Genomic DNA, 6,452 nt, shown 5'->3' with positions numbered 1-6,452 from the left:
AAAAGGTACCACACCCCTATAGTGTATCAAGTCAAAAAATAAGGGGAAGAAGTGGGGCTTTTTAGGTACCAAGTGACAAAGACCAAACATTATCACATGATAAAACAAGAGTATTTTATTATACAAAGGTTAAAAGATGTTTAAAAACATAATTGATATGTGCACATGACAAAACAGAAAAAGAAAAACAGATTGATCTCCAAATAACCATTCCAGAGTTATAATGTGAGGCTAGATGGCCATGGCAAACATAATTGATATAACATGTTCTCGTATACAGATGCCTCTTCTTATAGCAGGAATGGTGAGTCTCTCTCAACGCGTTTCACGCTCCAAGCATGCCCTGCTGGTCTGGCCGGGCATGCACAGATTACTCTCTGGGAGCGATCTCCTCTATCTCCTGAGAAAGTGCTCGGAGCATGAAATGCGTTGAGAGAGAATCACCATTACTGCTGTAAGAAGAGGCATCTGTAGAAGAGTACTTGTTATATCAATTATGTTTGTCATGGCCATCTAGCCTCACATTATAACTCTGGAATGGTTATTTGGAGATCAATCTGTTTTTCTTTTTCTGTTTTGTCATGTGCACATATCAATTACGTTTTTAAACATCTTTTAACCTTTGTATAATAAAATACAAAGGTACAAAATACAAAAAATACAAATACAAATCATGTGGTAATTTTTGGTCTTTGTCACTTGGTTCCCAAAAAGCCCCACTTCTTCCCCTAATTTTTCGACATGGTTTGAGCTATCCCACTCCCCCCTGTCTCTAGGCCAGCCTTTTTCAACCAGGGTGCCGTGGCACACTGGTGTGCCTCCTGGCCTCCTCAGGGGTGCCTCAAAAGTTTGTGGTAGAAGGACTGCGATATGAAGGGGATAATGAAGATTGATGTGAAAGGGGAACACTGATGTGAAAGGGGGTGAAGCTCTGTTATGAAAGGGGCTTCTGGCGTGAAAGGGGGCTCCTGATGTGAAGGGGGGCTACTGATGCAAAGGGTGTATCTGATGTGAAGGGGGGGAATCTTGATTTGAAGGGGGCACTTTGATGTGAAGGGGGAAACCCACTTGTTTGTGTGTTTTTGCATAGTGTCTCCCTTAAAATTCATGAAATTTTAAACTGGAGTGCCTCTGGATTTTGCATACTTTTAAAGGGTGCCATGAATAAAAAAAGGTTGAGAAACGCTTCTCTAATTGGATAAAATTAGGGATGCACTGATACTAGTATCAGTGCTGATATCAAGTATTTGGGCGAGTACTTGTACTCGTCCAAATGCTCCCAATTCCTATCCCGATACCGGAAGCATGGAGCTGGCTTCCCGGCCAAACAGGAAGCCAGACGCCATGTAATGACTCACCGCTCGGCTTCCTTGTCACCTGGTGATGAGGGAGCATGGAGACGGATTCCCAGCTAATCGGGAAGCCGGGGGGCAAATCATTACACGCCACTCGGCTTCCCGGCTAATTAGGAATCTGGACAGCGAGTATTACACGCCACCCAGCTTCCTTAATGGGACTTGCAGTATTGGTATTCGGTATCAGCAAGTACAGAAGAAAAATATCGGTACTCGATACCGGAAAAACCAGTATCGGTGCATCCCTAGTTAAAATGCATACTTTGAATATTAGATATTTGGTTATAGTACCCTGATAGATATTTAAGATCTGTTTGAATATTTTGAATCCATAGTTCCTTTTCACTGATCTCCTATGGTAATTTTTAGTGACCATTTGGATGTGCCCTCACAAATATTAGTCCAGTAATGTGGGTCAAGGCAATAGACTTTATAGCTGTGTAATTATGGGGTAGCCACTAAATATTATTTACCAACGATTATACAGTGTAGTGAGGGTGACAAGAAAAGGACTATAATTCTAACACGTGTGATACAGGTATGACTAATTCATCTTTCCCACTGGTGTTAGTATTTGATAACAACCCAGTCAGATAGGCACCTTAAAGGATTGAATACACACCACTGTTGAAAAGAATGGTTGCTTGAGCAGCTTGTACAAATCTGACCATTCTTTCTGACTACTCTAATTAATAAATCCTGCTCCTGAAATCATACTCAATAGCAGAAGGACTGCAGTCTTGAGATGCTACAACCACCACCATTTATATAGCGCTGACAATTTACAAAACACTTTACATGCGTGCACAGTCACGTGCACGCATCTAAAGTGCTGTGTAAATTGTCAGCGCTATATAAATACCTATAATAAATAAATATTTAACATACACACACCACTACTAGAGGAGGTCAGCTGCAGTAGTTATGCTGCCTCTACAGACCCTCTTGGCAATCCAAGTATGTCAAACAGCCTTGCGTACTTGAAGCTTAACGCACATCTGAGACAGCCTGGATCAGTAAGTATGGGAAAACTATAATATATCTGGCTTGAAATAAGCATCATGCTTGGACAGACATTACTTATAGTTTTATTTTTCCAGCATCTGGACTTCAGCCTTCTCATGCACAGACTGAGTCGGCTGGCTGACTGAGGCCTGTTTAAATTTTTGTGTCTAAAAAAGCATGTTTCATAATGCATTGCAGTTAATTTTTCAGCATTTTTAGTGGTATTTAATATTTTTTTTTTCCAGCTATTATGTACAGTATGCATTTTTCAGAAAGAGGGAGCTCCTTGCATAAAATTACATCTGCGGGTTTAACGTGAATTTTACATGCATTTCTGTAAAACTGCAGGTAAATTAAAGTTGAACTACAGGTACAAAAATGTTAATCTAATGAAATCATCAATAGTCACAAAGGGTATACATGCACTTTGCATGCACCGCCTTTGCTAATCCAGACATTACCCTGTAAAGTAGCAGTGACATCATCACTGTGTTGCACAAAGCCTCTGCAGAGAGTAGAGCTGTAGGAGGACCTGCCAACTACAGGCTGCCTGCGGGAAACTATAGGAGAAAGCGAAGACAAGATCAGTGACCCCACAGAAGCAGAGAGAACAGTCGTGACTGGTCTTAATTATAGGAAGCTCCTGTACAAAGGAAGTGCTTTACACTGGATGAGTGCACAGATCTGCAAAAAATAGATGAGGCACACAAAGATTCAAAGATCTGTCAGCTGTAGATCCTCAAATAATCTCTGAATTCATGATGACATTGTCCTTCCTTATGGAGGGTGGCTACCTTTGTTCCCCATGGTCCCTGTGTGTGTTGTAAAGTAGTCACCACTCCAAGCTCGCTCCCGTGATAGACTACAATCTCAATACAAATTAGTAAACTAAGGTGAGATTGTTGTCCATCACAGGAGTGATCTTGGAGTGGTGGCTACTTTACAACACACAGAGGGACCATGGGGAACAAAAGTAGCCACCCTCCAGAAGGAAGGAAAGTGTCAGCACCAATTCAGAGATGATTTGAGGATCTACAGCTGAGTGATACACACATAAGATACATTTTTGTTAGTTAAAGGAGAACTATGAGGTGAGTGCTTTTCACTCATCCTCATAGTTCTAGCCGAATTGTGACAATGAAACTGTCACAGGTCGGCTCAGTAGATCAGGAAGTGAGCAAACACATACCGGCGTTCGCTCACTTCTCGATCCTGTCACGAGAGCCGTGACAGGGGAAGGACTGGATTCCCCCTGTTCCGATCCTCCAGCGCTGACTGGCGGAACGGATGGGGAAGGGGGCGGGTACAGCTGGCTCTGCCTCCGGATAGGCAGAGCCAGCTGTCACTCACGCAGCTGGGCGGATCCAGACAATTGTCGGGATCCGTTTCAGCTGTGACGTCTCAGTATACCGGGAGTTGTAGCTTGCGGTATGCTGAGCTTAGGGTGACGGCAGGACGCTAGTTTGTGTCCTCCCGTTACCCTTAGGAGAACTATGGGGAAAAGCCCTAACCCCATAGTTCTCCTTTAAGGTGCTTAAATGCATTTTTAAGATTTAACTTCTGAGTTTAGTGTGTCACAAACACATACTGTATACATCTGGTATTCAGACAATAATTGCTTATCCATTCAGCTTTAGGCAAGCAGGATTTAAAAAAAAAAAATCAGAATGTGAAAATGCATAGGTAAGGGCTGTATAGTACAGTAGTTTTCCATATACTTTATATGTAGTTTAAAATTAACCTAAAGAGCAGAGGTAAAATTAGTTCTGAGTCTATATTATGTCCATCCAGTCAAAGTTCCCAAAATGGCAGGGCTGGGCAGTGGCTCATAGACTGCTTGGCTTGGGAGTTGGGCACTGTTGCTGGCATTGACTGAGGATAAGAAGAAGGGATGCCTGACTCAAATCACATGGCTTCACAATGCTTTCCTATGCAGTCATGTGACTGACAAACATCACATCAAGAACGTTTGCCCGATACAGCTGCCAATAAGGCATATTTGGGAAGAGCTGGTTACTGGATATTGGATGGCAGAAAAGACTGACAGGCTGCTGAGCAAATTATCAGCCCCTTATAGGTCAGTTATTGTTTTTTAATAACATTAATTCTAGCCGTTATAAGCTGGGGATGTAGTGGATGGGTAAACATTTTAGCCACAGCACACAGAATCCAGTCTTATCCTCCTCACTTACGGAAACCAATCCTATCCTACTTTGTGGAGGAGGAATTGATGTAATTTACTAAGGTAACTTCCTCCTTCCCCCTAGCTAATTACACATTCTCAAAATAGTGTGGAGCCGTTTTTCCAGGCCACATAAATTATTATACAGGATTTATATAGCACCAACTGTTTACGCAGCGCTCTACAATTGAAGGAAGACATTACAATCACAATACAATTCAAGACAAGATGGTAAGGAGGGCCCTGCCCGTGAGGGCTTACAATCTAAAAGGTAACGGGCAAGTAATACATGAGGAGGTAGCTGTGTGGGGATGAATTGTTTGAGAATGTGATGGTTCAGTGGTTAGTTTGAGGTGGGATAGGCTTCCCTGAAGAGATGAGTCTTTAGGCATTTACTAAAGGCAGTCAGAGTGAGAGGTAGACGGACAGGTTGAGGTAAAGTGTTCCACTGGATAGGAGAGACTCTAGAGAAGTCCTGGAGGTGAGCATGGGAGGAGTTGACGAGGGAGCTGGAAAGCAGGTGGTCTTTGGAAGAGCAGAGGTGACGGTTAGGGTGATACTTTGAGACAAGCTTTGAGATATAACTGAGGGCAGTGTTGTGGATGGCTTTGTAAGTGGTTGTTAATATTTTGAATTTTATCCTTTGGGCGAGTGGAAGCCAGTGCAGGGATCGGCAGAGGCAGGTTACAGACACTGAGCAGTTGGTTAGGTGTATGAGTCTAGCATTCATGATAGCCTGTGTAGTGGTAGGTCAATGAGGAGGGAGTTGCAATAGTCAAGACGAGAGATAACAAGTGAGTGGATGAGTAGTTTTGAGGTTTCATTGGTGAGGACGGGGCGTATTTTGGAGATGTTACGAAGGTGAAGGCAACAGGATTTGGATAGTGATTGGATGTGGGGAAGAAAGGTAAGGTCCGAGTCAAGGATGACACCTAGCACCTTGGCATGGGGGGAGGGTCGGATAGTTGTGTTAACAATCTCAAGGGAAATGTTGGGGGAAGGTGCTCAGGGGGAGGAAATATAATGAGCTCAGTTTTTGAAAGGTTGAGTGTTGCAACATCCAGACTGATATGTCAGTTAGTAGATTAGTGATACTGTAAGTTGACATATAATGTATGATCATATGTGTAACTTACTTAATAAAATCTTTAGAAAAAACAATAACAAGATTAAAAATTCACAAGATCCACTTCAAACACCGTAAATCCACAGCCATTAAAAATGCTTTACACAGAAGCAAAAAAAATCCCCATATACATTAGCCTTAAGGGATTGACCTTCCAACATACAGCCAAATAGATCCCAACTGTATGGCCTAGTTAGTAAAAAAGGTGAAGCATTTGCTGTTTTCTGTCGAAGGCAAGCTTCAGACCTGAGCGACACCCGGGACCGCGTGATCCTATGCTAGTGCACACAGCGGTTGCTGTGCGGCCCCATTGATTTTCAATGGGGTTACATCCGCACGGCAATCACTTAAAAAAGGTACAAGTACGTTTTATTTGCGACACACAGGACGCGCGTCTTTTTTAGCCACAATCATGTTCAATTGCACGAGTGGAAATCGCAGCGGGAAACCGCACGATCCACCTGGCGCGACGAGGGTGCCATTCGAAAATAATGGCACCTCCAGCGCAATCGGCTGTGGTGGGCGACTCCGTGACCGCCCCGCAATCCGCACGGTTTTGTGCACGATTGCCACGCGGTGTGAACCTAGACTAAAGTAAAACATTTTCACAGATGCATCCTTTTGGGAAAGCCCAATTTTTCCCTTGAATGTTATACAGTACCTACTGTAAAAACCACTATCCAGCAATGTATTAATTAGCAGTATGTATATACATTTGCAAAAAACAAAGCTTTAGCTAAAATATTTTTTACTGATACCCATTATATATACCTGTATATATATA

This window comes from Nanorana parkeri, unplaced genomic scaffold, assembly GCF_000935625.1.
Source record: "Nanorana parkeri isolate BGI_ZX_2015 unplaced genomic scaffold, ASM93562v1 scaffold87, whole genome shotgun sequence".
In the NCBI taxonomy this organism is placed as follows: Eukaryota; Metazoa; Chordata; class Amphibia; order Anura; family Dicroglossidae; genus Nanorana; species Nanorana parkeri.
The sequence above is the reverse complement of the archived record's forward strand: the minus strand, read 5'-3'. Positions refer to the sequence as shown.